This window comes from Zonotrichia albicollis, chromosome 8 (assembly GCF_047830755.1).
Source record: "Zonotrichia albicollis isolate bZonAlb1 chromosome 8, bZonAlb1.hap1, whole genome shotgun sequence".
Classification (NCBI taxonomy): Eukaryota; Metazoa; Chordata; class Aves; order Passeriformes; family Passerellidae; genus Zonotrichia; species Zonotrichia albicollis.
The window spans coordinates 12,466,152-12,488,783 of NC_133826.1; positions in this window are offsets into that span (position 1 = coordinate 12,466,152).

A 22,632-nucleotide genomic window follows, 5' to 3' on the forward strand; every position below is an offset into this window, starting at 1 on the left:
GTGAGCAGCTCTGCCCAAGAGCAGCTCTTCAGTACAGGGGCAGATGGCCTTGGTGTGACAGCACAGCCGTGGTGTGACAGCACAGCCTGGCTCCTGAACATGCTCAGGGGGACAATCCCCACCTTCCCAGCGGGGAAATGAGAGCAGCACCAGCACCATGGCACAGAGTCCCTGTGGGGATGTCCCCATCCCTTCCCAGCTCAATCTGTGCAGGGCTGCAGCTCCGGTGCTTTCACAGTGCCCTCTGCTGCAGGAATCGCAGCAGAGCCCTCGGGCTGGGAAAGAAGGCACAGCTCAGGAAGGTAGATCTCAGCACCAAAATGTGCCCATCTGCAAAGAAATCCCTGACACAGCAGAAGGGTTGTGTGGCATTTAAATGTGTTTAAGAATTTTTATTTTTTAAAACAGCAGAAAGAACTTTTGCATCTACTTGTTAGATTACACAAGTATAGAATACTTACTAGAGATACTGTTATTTTTCTCGTAATGCTGAATCACTAAGGGTCCTTAGAGAAGGACAACAGAGGAAGTGCCCTGGATATATGTATATAATTTGTGTGCACAGCAAGCTTTCTAATGTTCTTGAATTGTCTGGTAAGGAATAAAAAAAAAAGGAATCTTAAGAAATTCAGATTTCAAATTAGAATTGGTTCAAATAAATTAGATTTTTCTTCAGCTGAAAGCACAAATATTGAGATAGATATGCATATATGCAAAGTTGATTGGTTCCCTCTTTACCCCTGTAACAGTCAAGATCCTTCAATTGCAAAACACCTGGATCCAAAAGTTCTTGTGACTCTGTCAGCACAGGCGTGTGTGAGGAATTGAGGGGGCATTTTGACACATTTCTGCAGCTTTTGGAGGGGTAAAGGTAATTGACTCCAAGGTCAATTTGCACAACTTGGCTTCAGGACTTTTTCCTATCTAGTTGAGGTTTTCCCCAGAAGATGGAGAAACCTGATTTCCATTTTCTGAGGGAACCTGTGCAGAGGAATGAGGAATCCATGACCCTGCTTAGGGCAGCAGCCATGTCTGCCACCCTTTGGGTTTGGGGGAGCTTGTTGTGAATGGACTGTGCTGCTGGGCTCTGTGTCCTGGCCAGGACAGAGTCAAGGCAAGAGTCTGAGCCCCCTTTCTGACCACACCAACAGGATTATTAATTCCCTTCTGCTTTTTCACTGCACTGGAAGGGTGGCAGCACGTGAGTACTTCTCCCACTTGTTCTTTTCAATTTCTGAGAGCATTTGTAGTAAGTGTTGAGTGCACAAAATTATAGCTCTGTAGTGGGTGAGAAAGCTGCTTGCTGCAATCAAAGTGAGACAGACTCTTGACAGCAGACTTTGGTGCTTGCACAGAAGAGCAGAATAAATGAGAAATGTCAGGAATTATTCTGACGGCATGCCGAAAGCTTTGGGTGAATCTTGGCAGAACTCAGACCAGATGTTTAAGCCTCCCATCTTCTTATCACATTGCCACTTGTCCTCACATAAAAAATATACAGGGTGTTTCCATCTGGGACTGTGCTGAGACATTTCAGAGTGTTTGGTCTGTTCTTTGGAGGCATTGTAGTTGCATTTCCTTTCTCCTTGTAGGGAATAATTGCCCCTTTGCAAAAAAATACAGCTGAACATCTCTGTACTACTATATGCTGCACCCTCTAATGAAAGCCTCAGAATATTTTCATATCAGTAGTAAAGAACAATGAGCATGGACATTCCCTTAGTATTGAAATGTTAGCAAAGTTAGGAAAACTTAACACAGTCCAACTCATGAATGATGCCTCATCAAATTAATTGCTGAAATCTGATTAACACTCATTGATATTTTTGATTATGGTACAGCTGGCTCATGTTTTACATAAGGTTATTGTTCGGAAAGGGTTAGTGCAACTGATTAAATATTAATAGTTACTTTTGCAGAAGCAGACCATGTTATTTATTACAAATAAAATACAGGCAAGCAAATCAGTATTAGCAGTGTGTATCTGTACCTGGTGTTTTATACTGGTTTACTTTTAGCTCTCTGGAACTCAAGAGTATTCATGTGTAAAACCTGCTCTTGATATTTTAATTAATTAGTTTATCTAAACCAGTAATAGAAAGTGTAACCCATGGCTTTGGTGCTGACTGGTTTATTATTATCCTGCTACCTTTTTGGCAAACAATGCACAAATTTCATGCTGAAATAACTCCCCTTGGATTAGCTAAGGAGCAGAAGGAAGGGAAACGAGAAAGGATATAGAATGAGTGCTATGTTTGCAACTTGTGTTCACTTTTTTGTCCCCTGTGACAGTATAGATTTGATGTAATATTTAAATACAAGCAAAGCAAAGTCATCAATACAATTTCTTTCTTGTGCCATGATCTATTTAGGCTGAATTCTGTTGACAGCTGAGTAACACTGTTACCTGCCAGTGTGATTACAGCAGTGTCCGCCTTCATTTTCAAACCCAATTTGCATTTAATAAAATGAAAGATGAAAGCAACCTGGCTGAAAGTGCATCATCAGCACCAGCTTGCTGAATAATGGATTCGAAAGACTGGAAAGAAGTCACCAAACTAGTTACAACATTGGAGCGAATCTAGGTCAGAGAAACTTCAGCATGACTTATTACAAGCCCATGGCATAAATCATCCAGGAGAGGCCAGGGAAGACCAGCTCCTGGGCTTATTTATTGTAGGAAAGATTGGCATTAATGAGCTGGAGGAGCAGGACGCATCCATCTGGGCTCAAAGCACCAGCATGTCCTTCAAGGGAATGGTGGCTGTCCAGAAAACACCATAGCCAGCGTGTCCAGCGGTACCCTGAGCTCCAAACCAAGGGGGAGTCTCCTGCTGGCTGCAGTGTCATCCAGAGGTGACACATCCCTGTCCCTCCTGTGCAGCCCTGGAGAGCACACACGGGGCTGGAGGGGCTGAGCTGGTGCTGCAGGGCTCAGCTGCTGCCCTGGCTGGGGCTGGTGCTGCTGTCACAGCTGGGCTCCTCTGCCTTCAGCTGCCTTCACCCATCCTGTCCTGGCCCTGATGGCATTGCTGTGGTGCTGTGAGGGTGGTGTGGCTGCAGCTCACTGCCTGTGGCAGTGTTACACAGTGTGGTGAACCAAAAATCAGCCCTTTGTGGAGATCAGCCCTTTCTCCTACTGTCGTTCTTTTTGGGCACCAGCAGAAAAAGTGTTTCAGCTTTGGTTCCTGTGGGTTGAATTATTGCTGCTTACTGATTTTGAGCAGAGAGGATTGAAAGTTTGTGGGGTTGGGACTAGCCTTGATTAAGGCCTTTTTTCTCCTCTGGGGTATAAATATTTAGTGCTCAGTTGGACAGGGACGTTTTCCAATGCAGTTCTGTTTCCAGCATGATTTCCACTTCAGCTTCCATTTCTAAATCACAAAATTTTGCACTAATGATTCTGGATGCACGAGAATGGAACTAGTTGGATTGTGGGAGATTGGATACCATGACAATGTACATATGTTATTTTCTTTCCTTTATCTGCTTTGCTTGTAAGGGCTGTTATCTAACTGTCATTTTCCTGGCTGGATTTCCTGTTTTATGTTCTTGTCCCAGAGTATTTATTTCTCTTTTGTCTGCACCCAGTACTTGTAAGTGTCTTAATTTTGTTTTTTCTTGACATGCTCCTGTGATGCTTTATTTCATAAAAAAGTACACCTGGCAGGGAAGCCTTGTTTAGCCCATCAGTTCTCAAGAGTGTTTATAGAATAAAAACTTCCTGATGTTTCTGGAGGCGTAAATGTGTTCAGCCACACCTAACATTCACAATTGCAAGTTATTTTAGTGGGTTTTTTTCCAGGAAATGATAATTATACGACAGTACTTTCTTTCTTTCCAGTTTTGCTATTACGTGTATTGCAAGGCATGGAGGAAACTCTTTGCTTTCAAAAATTTATGTATCTTAAAAGGGCTATGACTTTGCTTGGTTATTATACAGACTGCTGGTATAGTCTGTATAATGCCTGTCATTTTAATAAGATTTTAAAAGTTAAGCTGTATAAAACATGCTTCTGAAGCAAGGAAAGAGGACTTGAATATACCTAACCAGTGAAGAAGGGCAGAAAACCTGCATAAATCTTACTGGGAAGCTGATGTAACTGGAACCAGGATGTCAAAACTTCCAAGGGCCTGACAGCTATCAGCAGGACCTAAAGTGGGGAGAAGCTTTTGTTCAGTAGAGCTGATGAACAGCTCACTGATGTTAATAGGACACTTTTCAAGTAGTTTGAATTTTTGGACTTTGAATCAGGTCTAACATTCTCATTGAAAGTGTGATATTGCAATCCTTCTGTTGTCATCAGAATGACACCTTCTTCAGAGGAGATTATTTTCTTTTGGAAAGGGAGGGAGCCATGAAGGAAATAATTGATAGTCTTAAATGCTGTACTTTGAAAATTCAGGTTCTCTTTATAATCCTCACAGAATGAGAAAAATTACTAGCATCTGCACAATACTTACAGCAGACCTGATAATAGAGTAATTATTTTACAGAAGAGCACATTCTTTATTGCAAAGATGAGCATTTAATTCTACCTATACACAGCTTTGCAATAAAGGTAATAATTTCCACCAGAACATGTATGATTAAATGAGCAACTCGGTATAGAGTTGTCAATCTTGAATGTTCTGGTAGCAAGGAAAGAACAAGGACACCTTGTCTGTGATTATTGTTATTGGGGTGGGGGTGGACAGAACGATCTCACAAACAGTGTCTCAACTCACCTTAGGTTTATCCTTTAGATCTTCAAAAGAGAATGGGGGATAAAGTGAATAAAAAAGCTAAAATGACTGCCTGCTGCTGAACAAACCAGTCCCTAGGAAAAATGAAGTAGAAGCAAAAGATGGGCAAAATGCATTATCTGTGCCTGAGGAGAATAATATGGAAGTAGAGAGAAAGAAATTAGTATAACTTAAAATTTAGGAGAATAACATTATCTAAAATTACAGCGCCTTGAAGGAAATAAAGATATTTTAATATATTAATTAATTTTGATATCTTTATTTTCCCCATTTTTAATCTGTGGGTTTTTTTAAATTAGTAAGAATTGAAAGAGTGAAGTTCTAATTAATTTTTTAAATATGCAGGAAATTATATTGTTATTTCTAAAGGTACATATGTGTGGATTAGTAACTTAAAAATTATTTTATTTTTTGCTTAAACTGATAATTGCATTAGTGGTTCATAATCTATTAATGGGAATGTAACTTTCATGTACTTTGGTTAAAAGACATGCTGCAAAGCAGAAAAAAAGCATTAGAGATGTGCAGTACAATCCTCAGTGTGCTTGCAAAATACATGAATGTAATGCTGTGGAAGTGAAAGCCAATTTTTAGGAACAAGCATTTGAACTTCACAATTTTTACCAATGCTGTGTCTCTGGCGAGCTGTGGGTCACAGCAGCAGGAACTGCAGACCTGGGAGCATTGGGACGGTGACCAGGGCAGTGCTCCAGGGGAAGCAGTGCTTTTGTGCCCAGCACTGCACCCATCACCACACTGCAGAGGGGAAAGGAAGCTCATCTCCTCATCCCTTAGATTTTACATTGTGTGGCATGAATTCTGATGAGCTTTTGCCTGTATATTGTGTAAGCAGTGGAACTATCTGCAACGTTTCAGTTTGCTGATGTCCTGTGGCATTGAATTCCTTGAATTCCACAGACTGCATTTGCATGAATTTTTGCCTTCTAACTTTCCTGTTATTTCTCACCTTGAACATTGTTTTGGGAAGACAAAGGAGTGTGATCTCTGTTTTCTGAGCCCTGTTGCAGCAAGAGTTTTTTATGGCAACAAAGCACCTGCAGAGGACTAGGACAGGAATGTATTTGTTGGTGAGCACACAACTGTAGCAAAACACCAGGAGCTATGAGCACTTTGAAATTTGCTCATTTGTTGATCTGTTGTTGTTTTTGTGCCGTTCTCTTTGCTGGGAGAGGTGGGATCTGAATGGATGGGGCTCTTCATCCTCCTGAGGGTCTCCTGACTTTTGAGGTGTTTGTACTTTGCTGCCTATGCTTACCCAACTACTTGTAAGTGACATGCCAATGAACATGTGAAGGCACTCTGTGTTCTGTACATATTGAGTAAGATGATATTTCTTAATATCAGATGTTCATATGTAAGAATATGTTCTTGTGTTCTTTTCTTGTACAACCTGAGAACATTTGCTGTGATAAAATATGCAATTTTGCACATTTTATTATAAAATGACTGTACAGATAATACTGATCTCTATTTAAAAGAACTCAAGCTATGCAATAGCATTGGGCTGGACTGGGCTGTATGTAAATGTATTATCTCCCAAATACCAAACTGGTGAACCCAGATAATGAATACCTTTGTTTTTTCTTTGCAACAGGTAACAGTGAAAGCCACCTCATTTTGGCATCCTGCTATTCATTCTGTGATAGTCTGCCCCTTAAAGCTGCTGGTGTTTTCATTTCTGTATTGAAACTTGCAGACCGCAGGGAAGTCCAGGATAGAGCCCAGCCTTCTCTGATTCACTTCTGCTCATAGAAATGTATGGATAAATGGCATAGAGCTGTGGATTTGAGGTTTAAGGAAATCTAAGCATCCACAGTGCAAAAAGTAGCCTGTAACAAGAATATTTACCCCAAATCAGAGTCCAAAGCTGCAGAGTGTTCACCCTTAGATGTGTAAATTTTTTTTCCAACACAGAGATGAAAGAAAACAAGTGGCATCCAGGGGAACTTCACAATCCTCTTTTTAATGGGGACTGCAAGGTATGTGTGAGAAGAAAGGCAAGGGAGTCTCAACAAATCTGATGTCTTTAAAAACAAAATGGGTGAGCCAAGTCTATATAGATATTATATAGATGTGGAAAGGGTTGCATTTAAATTTCATACTGGTTAAATGCTGTTATAAATACACAAGAATAGGCTATGAACCCCTGAGTTTTGTTGGTTCAGAATCTATTTACATGTTTTAGTGTGTATACATGCAAAGAATTGGTGGTGATTGGGTCATTAATGTTACTGCTAGACACTTGCAGCCATCTCAGCTTTTCTGAATCCCATTCTCTGATCAGCTAAAATCATAGTGAAGATCCCATCCTTTCTCCAGTGATGGTTTTAAGAAGTGATGGGACATAATGAAACTGACATCTCCCAGTTTGTGCAGAGTGGGTGAAGACGCTTCTTTAGAAGCAAATATTGCATGAAGATATACAATTTTCCAAAGAAGTACCCCTTATAAGGAACATTTTCATGAAACACACAATGAAGTTTGTCACTAAATAGCTGAACCCAGTGCTTGTGTTTATGAAATCATGCTTTGTTTGTGAGAACCACAGTGATGGGTTTCAGACAGAGAGCAGGCACAAATCTCCGTGGGGAACACTGGTGAGAGTGTAACCCCAGCCCTTTCTCTCCGTCTCTGGGCTAGGGGACACACTTTCAAGTGACAGTAACACAAGAAATTAAAACATTCCCTTGACATCAGAGACAATAATTCAGTCTTTGTTTCCAGATGAAAGCACAGGCACTTGCTTGCCACTGCGACAGAAGTAATTTCAAAACAACAAGTGTTAGGCAGCACTCCGTGGGCTATGATGAACTACAGGTTTATTGCCTTTTATATATTTTGTATTGTTTTTATTCTGCCTGGATTTAGGTTACTCAGGGAGTATTAGAAAGATTCTTTTAAACTATCTGGGCCTGAGAGGAGATAATGTTGTATATATTTGATATAAAGTATAGGCATCCCAGCACATGAAGATTTATTTTTAGCATACAGGTAGATGTATTCAAAGAGACTTTTTGATAATACAGAATAAGAGATGTGAAAACAGCCTGAACCACTGGTCAGGATTTAGCAATCTGGGCTGTGCATACCTGGCCAAAAAAGAACAACAACCTTGTTTGTGAGATGTTTTCTTGTATGGCTGAACTGCAAAGATTTATTCTGGCAAAGCTGTCAGTATGGAAAAGAGCAAAGGGCAAAAGCAGGATGTGATAGAAAAATAACTCAAACAAGAAAACCAACACCTGGTTTGAGTTGGGTCAACCCATATCCTAGTTTTGACACCTATGCACAAAGAGGAAAAGGCAAGTTGGCTTGAAAAATGCACAGATAAAACTGATGAGCTCCCTAAGGATGAGGTTTGCTGAAATTCCGCAACTCAAGAGGTTTTTGTAGACATAAAAATATCAGTACAGTACAGTCTGCTGTATGATCAGTCTTTACAGAAACCGTTATTTAAAACATATCTATAAAATTATATAAATAATGCAAAGTATTAGTGAGGATGTAGATATGATTTTACTCATTCAGGGCTGACCAGTCTAGCAGTTTTTTATGCCTTTTTAATGCTTAATAGATGCAGAAAAAGTCATTCCAAAGATGAAAAAATCCTTGAGACTAGCTAAAGATTTGTCTTGTGTTTCTTTTCTTTAATCATAAAAACAGAGATAAAACCAAATTAGTTTCTTTTACTCATTTGCCTTGTTTTTTCCAGCTCTGGGCCTTGAATTTCAAGGACCAAGATTTCTTCTCAGGCATCTCCCTGACCTCAGTAGCCCTGACCAGTTTCCAAGCACTGCAGCTAAAATGATAACAATATTCATGGCATCTGACGTAGGGATAGATCTGTAAATATTTTTTTTCACTTTCCTGTTCAAGAGAAAAGAAGTATTTCTGAATTACTGGAATGTAGTTTTTTATCACTTCTTAATAAGAACCGTGCCCATGGTTTCCTCGCTGCTGCCAATCAAGTCAAGTGTTGTTATCAAGGTCTGACTGTTAGCAGTCATACATAATAAAACTGATGCTGTTTATAGATGTTTTATTAGTCAAAATTGTATTCCAGCTGAAAGGTTTGCTAAAGATGAAATTCCATTTCATTTTACATTAAACAGGAAAGAGTGCAAAGGAAAAAATATCCTATTAGAGACAATGCACTGTATGCAGGTTTATAAATTTGACCCTCATTTTGGAAAGGAGTCTCTAATCTTGCTGTGCAAGCAGCACATGCTGCACAATAATAGCACAGCCATAACATCAGATTTTAAAGCCTGCACATTCAGTGTGACAGACTTCCTTGGAAATGATCTAAATCTTGTGGAATGTGAGTCAAAGGCAGGTTAATGTTAGAAAGCTCTGGTGACCCACTTTGAATGTTGCACTGCTCTGTCTCCTGGCAGATGTCTGACATGGACACAAACTGCATGGCAGGGAATCCTTGCAGCAGCTGCTCTGGACTGTGGCTGGGAAAGTGGCTTCTCTTGGGAACCAACTAAAGTAGATCCATGTTCTCTTAGGAGGTCATTTGGTTGTCTTGGATGCTGGAATTTTAGGTTCTTCCCCATTCCGAAGAAGCTCCAAGTGCCTCAAAGGCCCAAACTGCTTCAGTCAGATGGGATATTCCATCAGTTAGATGGGACATTGCACAGGCTGAAATGGGGGCTAATTCTCTAAGTTTTGTGCCTCCAGTCAAGGCATGTAACTCCTGGTTGTCCTGATACCCCAGAGGATCAGTAGGGCTCATGGGTGGGACTCCTGGAAGCTGCTGTGCCCAGAGCTGCTTCAGAAGGCCGGGGGAAATGTCCTTTTTCCCAGACAGGCATTTGGGTGGGAGGCAGAAAGCTTTGCACACCTCACACTGCACCCAGGGAGGAAGAATGAAGCAGTGCCTCTTGCATACTCCCTGATCCTGTGGTGTTCACCTGCAAATGTAGCTCTCCAGAAAATCTCATCCCTGTTGTAGAGAGGGTAAGTGTGTTAGAAGGGACAAGGGCAGATGAATTATAACATCCTATTCCTTTTCAAATCATCTTTACTCTAAAATCCTCAAGGACATTTTTTCTAAAATCCTTTAGGTTATTCATTCCTGGATAGGGGATTCTCAATTTTGCTTTCTTTTTACTACAACTTAATTAAATATTACTTGAAACAGGGGTATGATGCCCCAGTTAAATGGATGACTGCTGTAATCATAGAACACATTTGAAATTAAATGGAAAGGTTTCTTGTTCCAGGTGCAGGCAGTGCCATGGATACCAAGGATGTGTACAGTCCCAAGGACTAATGCATGAGGGCAGTGCAGCTGCAGTAGTTACATCAATGTTACTATTACACATAACTTCTCTCTGACCCAGGGAATGCAATAGCTTGTTTTTCAGTGAAAGAGAGAAAGCATGTCTGCACTGTGCCATGGAGGGGCAATGCAGAGACGTCCAAGCTGCTGCAGAACTGAAATAATATCATTGCACTAGCACGTTGCAAATAAGTTCTGCCAAGAGGACTGGCATCATTATCTAACCTAGTGATTATGGAGCTTGGCCAAGAGTGATGTATTCCTGCTCCCAGTCTCACTGTCCTTGATTATTTCTGGCTTGTATTTGTTTTTTAATCCAGATGCCATCTGACATTGGATATTTGAGCATCCCAGGGAGCAGAAGCTGAGTCCCAGGTCTCTTCTACTCAAATCCAGATTTGTCCTCCTTTGCAGGCTCTGCATTTTCCCCCAGGAAGCAGAAGCCATAGTTTCAGCCCTCCTCAGCAGGGAAAAGCCTGGAATTCAGGTCTACCACTTCCTGAGCAAATACTCTGTTCGGGTATTATGCAAAAGGCCATGTCCGTGAATAAAAACTTGGCATACATTAAGATTACTCAAAGCATACCAAATAAATCAGGCTCTTCAGGAGGGACAGCTAGTTTGTAAATCCCAGGCAGCCTTTGTTGACAGAGAAGTGCTTAGATTGTCAGCTCAGCTTGGATTTTTCAGAAATCTAGTGCAAAATCCCTTTGTGTCTTCAGTTTTCATTACCCCCTGAGCTGTGAGGCTCAGGGTTCGTGTTTGGCATTCAGGATGAGGTGCTTTGCCTGTCCTGTGCACCTCTAGCAGCTGCACCCAGAGCCCCTTTCCTGTAAAAGGATTTGTGGCCAGAGAGCAGCAGTGCAGTGAGAGCAGGAGCAGAGCTGTTTGAGGGGAAGGCCCCCAGTGCATCAAAATTCAGAACAGGAGACTGGTGAATGTATCAAGAGGGAAAGCACAAACAGATCCCCAGTCAGCTTGCATGTTCAAAAGCTGCTTTTTTTTAAAAAAAAAAAAAAAAAGGAGAAAAAAGGTTATAGAAGGAGCAAAGAGGTTAATTTAAAAAGAATTGTATAAGCCCAAATTTTAATTCAGTTTTGAAAGGAAACAGCCTTTTACTACACACTTGAGCAGTTAAAGTCTCACCCTTGTTAGCTTCCCAAAAAGTGATACTTATTGCTGTCAGACTGAGCACTCAGAACAACTGTCCAGAGGCTGAGGGCCACACCTGAGCAGCCAGATAGCTTAATAACAAGAGACAGCAAGTTCTTTTGTGCAGCTATGCTGCACTTGGCTAACTGCTCAGGATGTCCTGGAAGATGATGTCTAATGTCAACAACATTTGTGTCTTGGTTCTTGTCTCACACATGTGAAATTAGAAAGCCTGAAATGTCTGTCCTGGGTGCTCAGAAACTTCTTTACTACCCTGGCATCTTTTCCCAGACAGTATTCATTCTCCAATGGAGTTACACAATGGTTTATACATACTAAATCTATTTATGTGCTCATAGTATAAGGATTGCCAGGGCTTATTTGCATTTGTGGTTTATAAAACCTGAACATGATTTCCTGAATGCGTGACAGTGCCCTGTATTGTCTCCTGATATGCTCTGAAAAACAACTTTTAGCCTATTCCTAAGGCTGCTTACATTATTGTAAAGTTGTTGAGTTACCTCTAACAGAGCCAGCAGCTCACTACTGATTTTTCATTCCCTTGTGAGATGCTAAAGCAACTCTTTTTCTCAGCTGCATCAGTTGTCTCCCTGCAGATAACTCGGCCCAGATTTACATAGGTGTTAGATGTCACAGCTGCACGTCCCAGTGGCAGCAAAAGGCACCCAGGAGTGCTCAGTGCTTGCTGAAAAATGACACTATTCACATTTCAAATTTACCACTGCAAATTAGAGGAGTGGAAAGCATGAGGCAATGAAGGATGGGATTTATTTGCATTCTCCTGATTTCTGTGTGCTGGGATGACTACTAAATATATTTTGAGATCCCCCGAGTCTTAGTGAGAATGTAATTTTTTTTCTTTGGTCTTAACAAGGAAAGGAAGAAAATGATGGATGAAATTGGATGTCACAAATTTTATTTAAACATGCTGTCATTGATTTGCATTTTATTTCTTGGTCCAACTGAAGCAGGAAAATCCTGCTTTTTCAGCTCTCCAGGTTCTCCAGGAGTACCCCCTAAAGAGCTGATAAAACAAGTGTGACAACTCAAGATAAATAATTGCTCCTGGATAATTGTTTCCAAACTACAGATGCAGTCACATAGTCAAAAAATCATCGTGGCCAGTTCATGGAACAGCTGTTTCATATAGAAATGCTGTGATTCATTTTGTATTCCTGTCCATTATGTGCTCTTGGTGAATTTAGTGCAATTATGTGTAGAAAAAGGTTATTACTTTTTTTGAGGAAGGCACTGTAAGCTGCCATTTTCCAGAGCTGTATTTCTGTGCTGTATTATTCCTCTCTATGAGAAGCAGCCAGAAGGTGTGTCAGAAAGACATCATCTTCAAAAACACATGAAAGGTGTCAGTCTGATTTTAACACAGTTTTGTGCAATTTATATTTGTTTTCTGTCACATTAACTGTTAACTGCCCTGTTTGGTAAAGATGCATGCTGATAGTAAAAAAATCCAAATGAGAAATGGCAGGATTTTCTAAAGAAAAATGCTTGTGAGAAATTTTGCTGGGCTATTCCTTCTGTTGCAACAAATAAACAAACTGCCACACAAATAGAAGGGATTCTGCCCAAATTTCACTCTCCACCCACGGGAATGGATGTGGAAGTGAAGCCACAGTGATCCTGTCTGCTAATTTTTCTGGGTGTTTGCTCTGTTATCTCACTTTCCTTCCTATAAAATGGGATATTAATCCTTCTTTCGTTCAGAGAATTAGTTGGGTTTTTGTGCAGTCCTTTGGTACTATTAATGAAGGATTTCCCCTGCAATTTAACTCATCTCTCCCTCTTTGCACAGACAATCCTCACTACACCAGGAACCTTTCTTTGCAGAGTCAGATTTGCTGTTTTTCATTAGGAGCTGATGAATGTAAAGCTGAGATTTTCCCTGAGAATCTGGAAGTGAAGCCGAAATCACTTCACTGAAAAGTGAGCCAGCATGGTGAGTTTTATATTCCTAAATTAGCACTGAAGAGAAGGAAAACTTAAGAAGTAATTTCAGAGAAAAGCCTCAGTGTGCTGGTGAGTAGGAAAATAAAGTATTCTTCACCCATGAATCATGCTCACTCCCGGGGAGGAGAGATAGATACTTATTGCTCTTGCCATTTACCCTCTAGCCAGCTGTCTGAGGAAGAGTCATGCACCTATAGCCACATGTTGAAAATATCTTCTCTGCTCTCTTGAGTTGTTACAGTGGTTAGAACAGAGAGGAATTGTGAAGGACTTCATTATTCTTCCCATTTAATTTTGCAGGATGCCCTTTGGTGCTTCTGCTCTGCGGTAGAGCAGAGTCATTCTGATTGATGTGTACATCTGGTGGACACCAAAATAAGGCTACCATTACTAAGAAATACTGACTTCGAAGTCATGAATTACAAAAAGAAGAAAGAAAGCAGTAAGAACATTTTGAAAATATGAAGTAGTAATGCTTACTAATTTAGCAGACAGAGCACAGAAGGAGAGCACCAAAAAGCAAATAACGCCCCCTTAAAGTATGGGACTCTAGTGCTGGCAAGCACCAGTTCAGCCTTATCTCCCATGGATACAGTTGGATGCAGCAGCAGGAGTGTTATTTTCTCCCTGCATGATACGAGTCACTTCCACAGGAGACAATATGCAACCCTAAGAGCCAAGCACTAGGTGTTTCATATTTGCTGAATCTCTTGCTTTGAGTCATTGATTTCTTCACATCGAATCTCATCTCTGGCCCAGTTAGTGAGCCATTAAGTGGGGACTCTACTGTGTTGATGAAATAATAATTCTGTTTACAGAGTGCCTTCTCACCAAGGCACTGTAGGTGCAGCACACTGTCTGCTTAATTCACACTCTTTTAATAATTAAAGCTTTTCTACCTAATGCCTTTGTGAAAAACTGAATTCTTGTGTGAGCTTCAACCAGAAGCAATTGCAGAGAGACTTCCTGGGGAGCAGTTCCTAGGAGGTTGCCCATTTGTTTGGTGCCAGAGCAGACTTTCTTCTAGAATGAGGAAAACATTTCCTTCTTTTGAGGAAGGTGCTCAGGCCTTGTATTCAAGCACATCAGCTTAGGAGAACACAGCTGTACTCCATTTCTGCCATGCTTTTGTCCCATTAGGGATCACCATACTCTGAATGCATAAGTTGTGTGACAACTCAAAGTCTTTTTTCACCTTCTAAAAAGTTAAGATATGCTGAAATGATGTCAATATTCCTCAGAGAATAAATTGTCTTCTGTTAGCAGAGAAAAAGGCAAACTTAGGAAAAGTAAGGGCTAGCATGACTTGCTGCATCCAGCCCAATCCAGAACAGCAGGAGTTTACCCACCCAGCTGTGGAGAAGGAAAAAAAATCTTGTTCATGTGTTTTTGGACAATCACTTCCTACAAAACTCCCTCTATTTTATTTTTCTTTAATTCTCATGCATAATTAGAGGAAGAAGACAGGAGTGAGGTATGCTGGCTGTTAAATTATGTGCTGTCTCACTCCCTAACACCTGCACACTGCTGGCTTAAATGTGAGCAGTTCCACTTAAGATTCCATAGGGGAACTTGCAGAACCTGTCCAGAGTTTTCTTTCCTAGGCCACAAAAGCACATCTTTGTATGCTTGGTGAATCTAATCCAGGAGAGAATAAGGTTTAGTTACAAAGGCAAAATTTTTGCTTTAACCTGAAGGGCTTGTGTCTCCTTTTTTTCCCTTCTGTGGACATTCATGAAGTTTATGTAAAAAGAGACTTTAGGGCTCTGTACATACCTTGTGTGGGTGCAAAAATGACACGCAAAAAGAAGGATGTAAAGGATCACAGGTCGTCATCTTAACGTGGCTTTATTTGAGATTTGCATCTGTAGGCCTGCTCTTGGGCTAATACTGGGACATTTATTAGATGTAGTGGCTGGATATAGCTCTGAAGTGACCATCCACAGGGGAATAGTTGAGAAACCAGCTATGAAACATGGCGACTCACACCTGGCTGACATGACTTCCCTTAACCTGCGGGAAGGGCTCCCAGAAGCTGAAGTTCTTGTAGCAAAATTTAGACTTCAGGTCACATTACTGCTTGTTTTTGAAGTATGCTTTGAACATGAAGGAAACCTAGCAGGAAACAGATGATAGCCCATGTTGGCAGGAATAAATTAATTTGTTTCTTACACTTGTGTGAACATTGGCTTCAGGAAGCAATGTCTGTTCCACTGCCATGGCATGTCCTTGGTGGCCATGGGAGGGAACCACTGGCACGCTCAATAGGTTAAGCTCATCAGGCTGAAACATCTTGAAAGTGCTCAGCTTTTTAAATTTTTTTTTTTTATTTTTTATTTTTAATGTTCTTGCATTTCTGTTCTCTTTCCTTGTATCTGGAGGGTCTCTGGCTAAGGCAAGATGCAGAGAGTAATTTCAGTTCCCATTGTGTTGTCCCAAACACTTTCTCTGAAGGCAATAGGCTGCAGCAGTGGATGAGTAGTTCTGGTGGCATTAGCCCACCTGTGAGCTGTTTCCCTGAAGCTGCTGGGTGTCCTGGTGTCTGCTGCTGACAGAGGGCTGGGGCTCATGTGGGAAGGGTCAGCAGACCCCAGGAAAGGTGTTGGTTGGGAGCAAATGTCATCCGCCAAACTGCACCCTCGTGGCCCCATTGCTGGTGTGAAGGCAGGGGAGCAGCCAGCACTTACAGACTCCTCAAAAAATGGCTTTGAAAATATTTTCCTAAGATTTTTACTTTGCTTTTGTCACAAAAACCAAGGCTAGAAGATAGTTTGAGAGCTCTTTAAGATAAATCCTTTTGTGCCTTTCCTACAGATGCAGGTAATTGCAGAGAGATTTGGGATCTGTCTGTTTCAGATCCTGCCCATTAAAAAATAGATCTCAGTGCTGGATTTGACGTGCAGTGTTGACATCCTTCTTTTATAGTAAGTCAGATGATATGTTTAGCAGACAGCTACTTTGACAACTTTCCTTCTGAGAAGCTAAAGAAGGAAAATGCTGAAAATTTCCTGTAGCTTTTGACATTTTATGTGCTTGCTGAGCTAATCTTTGTAAAATCTTGATGTTGGGAGGTCACTTACTGATACCAGAGGCAAATGCAACTCCAGAGTCTTCATTTCATTGCAGTTAGGGAGCTGGACCTCCTGTTAACAAAAAATATTGCCTTGCTTACATTAAAGGGAAAACAGACTCAACATTGAACTTTGATACCAATTCTGCAGGATCTTTCTAAACCTTCCGTTTCTTTCCATTAGAAAAATCACCTGCACAAATCTTTCAAGAAATTATCAAATGAATACTATTTCCTCTTCATAGTTTAAATGACAACTTGAATGATTCCCTACGCAGTTTTCTTTACTTTCTCCTTTCACTTGGCTGCACTACCTTCTCTATCTTAGTTGAATAGTTGAATAGCTAAACACCCATATTATGTGATAATGACTAACTCCACCTACAGACCCTGAAGCCATTATGAAGAGTTATTGAACAAGAGCTGAGCTGCCTTTGTGCTCATTCAGAATGAGATGAAAGCTAGATAACAGCCTTGTAGAGGAGGTCAGTCTGGATATCTCATTGTATCACCTTCTGCATTGACAGGAAACACCTAGAGTGGGATCTCTAAAGTTTTCTGGAAGCCTTTTGACTGGTTACTGTTAATATATTTTTTCAAAATAATTCTTTTCCATAGGGTGTAAAATATCTAGATTGTTTTCATTTGTGTTGGTTTGAAGAACAACAGTGCATATACCATATTTTTATTTGAATATCTGAGGAGAGTGTTTTGCTTGCTTGCAGTTATAAATTTTTTAGGGACATGTAATAAGGTGTCCATGTATTTTGAGTGGGTTCCAATTATGAATATTTTTAGTGAGTCTGACAACCGTGTCTCTGGTAGAAGATTCCATCACAGAATCCTTTCTGAAGGTACAAGTGGGCAAAGAGGCTTCTTCGCAGAAAAATCAGCCATAATGGAAAGTGATTATGTATTAATGTAAGGGGTTTCTTCTGTTAAATGGCTTGGCCATGTTTGCCCTCTAGTGGCAGTGAGTTTGCAGCTGATGGACCCCCAGAAGTGGCCAAGAGGAGCGGAGAGCCTCACTAATGGATTTTATTTAACTCTGTTGTTTGTTTTGTGGTTCTATTTATCAGCTCCTGCTGTGAGCACACAACTGTACAGGGAAGGTTTCGTCTCACCTAGAGGTCAGGGTGAAGTGTGAGCAAACCTGTTCCCTGATGCTCCATTCCCTCAAGGGTAAAACCATTGAGAAGATCCCCAAGTCTCTTATCAAGGAGGTAAATGCAGCAGCAGCAGCTGGTAGGAGCAGAGGGGGCTGCAGTTTGCTTTCCTGAGGGTTTGCTGTAGGAATCTGTTCAGCTTGTTGAGACACACTTGCTTCTGTAGTGCTTTCCTGACAGCCCTGCTTACTGACTAACAAGGGAAAAAGAAGCCCTACAAATAGCATAATGCAGAACTCAGGCCAGGAGAAGAACTTAAAGGAGGAAAGGTCTTTTCATAGAAAGGAAATCTTCTGGGGAGGGAAGAGGGTAATGAAACCCAGTAGCTGTGAAATTGCTGTGTGATCACTAAGCAAGAAAAGCACTTGGTTTGTCATTCAGAAAAATTATTGCAGTTTTCAGTCTTGAGACATTAGAATAGCAAGGCAGATTCTGCCACAGATTTTATTTCTCATATACTGTTTTAAAAGATCTATCAACAATTTTGCAGCAGAAGAAACTTTTTTTCCTTTCTTCCTTAAGTGCATATTGATGTGGAGGAAAACAGCAAAGCTCATGTTTTCAGTGTTACTGCAACTATAGAGGAAATGGTTGACATTTAAGGATGATGTAATGAGGAAATTACCAGGTATTTTCCTGAGGGGCTGACTCTGGGTGATCCCACTCCATCTGTATTCCTTACACCTATGACTCAGGACCATTGGTTTTTAAAAAGCACTATTTATTAAATCTTGAGTGCCTTAGGATGGAGTGCTTGTAGAATGGTGGAAGTGTAATGAGAGCCTTATTGGATGAGAGACTTCCCAAGCTAAAATATGAGTTTTGGCAGCTTGGCTAAACAAATACATTTCCAGCTAGCAGTAGTGAAAATCTCACACTGTCTCCAGCCCAGAGGTTATGCAAATGTAAGCTGTTGTGGCACTGCTTGTCTCTGCTGCTCCATATGGAGCTGCAGTTAAAAGGGGACTTGATGATCGAAACAATGGTGAAGGGATGGACACAATTACAGGAAATATTTCTATTGCTGTTGTGGGGCCATCCAGGCATAGAGTCCTGATCACTGATTTCAGAACAAATCAGGTGCATATATAAATAATTAAAAAACCTCCTTTAAAGTGAGATTTTTAGGGAAAGACAAGCTCATGAAGAGCAAAAACTTACACATTTCTTGGTACCATGCTGAAAACATACAGCAGATGAATGAAGGTGACATTCAAATGTTTGTACTATAAAGCAGTTACCTCTAGAATTGATAATAGAAGCTGTGTGAGAAACAAGAAACCCTTCTTAATTATTTTTATATTTGTATTGACATGATAGAGAACTATACCATACCCTGAGCTATGATTCTGCTTGGCCAGGACAGGATTTACTCTGTAGGTGTTTATGTAAAGCTGCAGATTTGGTAGGACGCAGAGCACAGAGCTTTGCCTGTGCCTATAACCTAAACCATGACCTTTAATTCAGCCAGTCTGTGCCTACTCATTAAGAGAAAGCTGAAAAGGGTCACCAAATGATGTGCGGAAATTTTGAGCTTCAGATCCTTTGAGAAATGGAAATGAAATAAATTCATCCCTGCACTTCTGAAAAGCCCCTTTGTCCCCTGCCTGGGTGAAAGACTGGGGCAGGGATCAGCCTGCAGGTGCTGATGGAGACGCCATCCCGGGGCAGTTTGGGGCTGTCACTCCGCGCCTCGCTCTGCGCAGGGGGGGGATTTCAGCATCCCAGAATTTCTCATGAGTGGAGCAATCCATTTTGTGGATCCACCAGCTGGCCAAGAGGTGTGGGCAGTGCCAGCTTGCCTGTCTGCCTGGTGCTAAGCAGCTGGCCCTGGGCAGGCAGAGGAGCCTGCAGAGCCAAGCCGCAGGCAGGAGGCAGCGCAGGGAGCTGCTGCTGGCTGGGCTGGGGCTGGCAGTGTGATCCGTACGGCTGCAGCTGGGAGCTGAGCACTTGGCAGAGGGGACAGCCTGCCTGCCAGATTTATTTTGGTCTGTCAGGCAAGGTCACCAATTAATTCCTCTGGAGCATTTCAGTTTGGTTGCATTAGGATTTTCCAATGTGAAGCTGTAGTGCTGTAGAGACTGATGCCCAGCTTCACAGAGGAAAGAAAAAGATTTAGCTACAATGCACGTGCTTATACTCAAGACTGAAATACTTAATACTCCCTTCTATACCTTTAAATGGTGAAGTCTTTCACTGCCTAATTTTCACAAGCTGTAGAGCTCTCTCCAGCATCCTAAAAAGCAGCCTCGCCTTTGCTCAGAAATGGTGGAAAATACGCAGGGCTCAGCCCTTTCTCACACAGATGATGTGAAAAGTGTCAAACAACTTGCTCTTCCCTCTGTATTACACCTGTGATTATGCTTATGCCTATTTTCATTCCCTGATTTAACAGGTTGAGCAATCATCAGAGATGTGAGCCTCCTTCCCCAGCTGTGTTTCAGAGCAGGCAATGCATGTGCCAAAATCTAGAAGGTGGTTTCAGGTATGGAAACTGTTCCCAGGGAGCCCAAGGCCCCGTGAAATCGAGTGTGTATGATGACATCTTCAGCATTTCCTGAGGTCTTAGTAGGGATTGGGCTGGGAATGATGCCTTAGATCCCACCTTAAGTGTTTTATCTCCTTGATAAGGGAAGTGAGTGCATTCTCTGGGATGAACACTGTGCTCTGGCTCAGACACAGGAAAGTCACAGAGACTCAGAATGCCAGAGGGAACAGGGGCACCATGACTCATGGTGTAGATCAAAAGGAAGTGGTGTTATTTCTCAAAGGTGAAACATTCAGAGATGTGTCTGCATTGTGTCTGCAGTAATGTAGGCAGGTTAATGCCACTGTGAGACAAGCACTTCTCTGCCAGTTCTAGCTCCAGCCTGAGCCCCTGTTAATCACTTATGCCCATAGTGAACCTAATCTTTTATCATCCCCCAAGTCATGAACAGACCTTGAATAGTACTAGTTTTGTTTTGACCACAGAAGCAGGAATCTGAGTAGAATTCTAGCATGTTAGCTTATCCAGCCAAATTCTTGGCTCTTTTTTTCTTCTTTTTTTTTCCCCCGTAATTATCTTTTTTATCACCTGGCAAAAAACAAGCATCAAGACAGCTCTAATTAGAGTAAATTCTCAACCACAAAGGAGGCAGATATGACCACAGTTACACTAGGCATTTAAATATTGTTTCATATAATATCCATAAAGAATGTTGGGTTACTTTTTTGGTGTATGTTAAGAAGATATGTGAAGGTTAGGTCCCCACGTGTCCTGACCAGACCAGTGGATGCATAAATAGGGAAGGGAAACTGCAGGAAGAGACAGGCTACAGATAATGAAGGGAAAGCTCTATGATCAGATCTGTCAGCATAGATAATTCCTGCTTATCAAACCTGAAATCTGAAAGGCAACTTAAAATTTTTAGGCCATGGAAGTGTTTGCTGTGAATTACAGCTAAGTGAACCACAAGAGAAAAAAAAAGGGATAACCAGATTTTTTCTGTACATGAAGCATTTTCAGGTACCAAAATAACAGCCTTCTCACACTGATTCAGGATGAACTGTAAGTACTATTTTTGAGCAGCTTTGGATTTTCTTAGTAAACTGTTCTTCCAGTACTGCTTACAGGTATAATTATTGCCTATTCAGCAGTACCAGAAATAAGAATGTCTTATGCAATGCCTTTTTCCTCTGGGGACAATGTGAAATGGTATTCAGAATAGTGCCAAACTGTAATGCTCTTACAGGAAGAAAAAAATCACATAGTAATCAAGTGTGGAGATAAGAGGGAAAAACACCCCACCCCAAACCTTAAATGGAATTTATGTAAAACTACCTGGAATATATCAGACCTATAAAAAAACTCAAGGAAAAACATTTAAGCCATTGTAACTAAATAAAAAAAGCCAGTAGATGGCATGAGAGACCTTGAGATTCAACATAAAACTCAGATGGTCACTAATAGCTACTCCTGCAACCTTCTGAGCTGTCTCTGGTTTTAGCCCTAACTACTGTACTTGCTGGATTCCTGAGGTTTCTTATTCATCAGCTGCACTTAGATCTGCACACTACATTTATTTTTAGGGACAACTGAAGTTCATTTAATAACTCATTCAAACATGCTGAGTAAAAGCCTGGCTCTGTTGAGTTTAACCATTGGTTTCAGTGGGGTTAAAATTGACGATTTTTTTTTTTAATGCTCACGCTGCAGAGCTGGCATTTCATTTCCAGGAAGGGTCTGGTATTAGTGGTTTTGTCCTTTCCTATCACACTGCAGCTCCTTTCTCTGGAGCAGAATGATCCTGCTTTCCTGAGATTCACTGTGTCATTTAAAATTAGTGAATCAAAAGAGCCAGGTCTGGTGGACAAAAGGTTTGTTGTCTTTGTCTAGGATACAAAAGGCTGTGTCTCCAATAGCCTTTTTGCCTATCTGTCTGTAATAGCACCATCCAATTCTAGGCTTTTGGGAATAATCCACTAAAGTATAACCAAAGCTGACCATGAACAAATTAGGTGTATTGTTTTGATTTTTTCCAAATGTATAGTTATTTTACAGTTGGATGAATCTGAAAATGAAAACCTTCAACTTAGCAATAAAATATACTCATGTGGTTAGGAGATCTAGTGGAAAAATTTACTTTTCATTTCTAGTATCACTGAAGAACTTGCAAAAGACATATGGGACTATAAATTCATAAGCATTTCTGACTCCATCAAGTAGGTAAGTAGTCATATCTTTCTGATGCAGAAAATGAGACACAGAAGTCCCCAGCCTGATGCAAAACCACATTACAGAGCTGCAAGGGCAGGATTAGAATGCAAGCCTGGCTTATGCTTAAGTCTGCATCTTTTTTCTGACACTTTTTAAAAAAAACAATACTAGAGTACCATAATTGCAAGATTATATTCCTTGGTTACTGCAGTGAAGTCCAGAATTCATTAATACATACAATTGAGGAGCACTAGGAATGAAAAGTGGAATGCATAAAAGCTCAGCCTGTGTAGTATGCATTTTAATACTCAGTTGGGTACATAGTTTTGGCTTGCTTTATAAGATAGGACAGGCATGATTTCCAAATGAGGTTTAAATCTGGACTGCAGATATTCTCCCAGATGGGTTGGAAATGTCTGTGTGGTGCATTAGAAATTCCAGAAGGGCTTTTTCACACTTGTACTGCTAATGTTCTTAATTCCTTTGGCAAAATGAGCTGGTT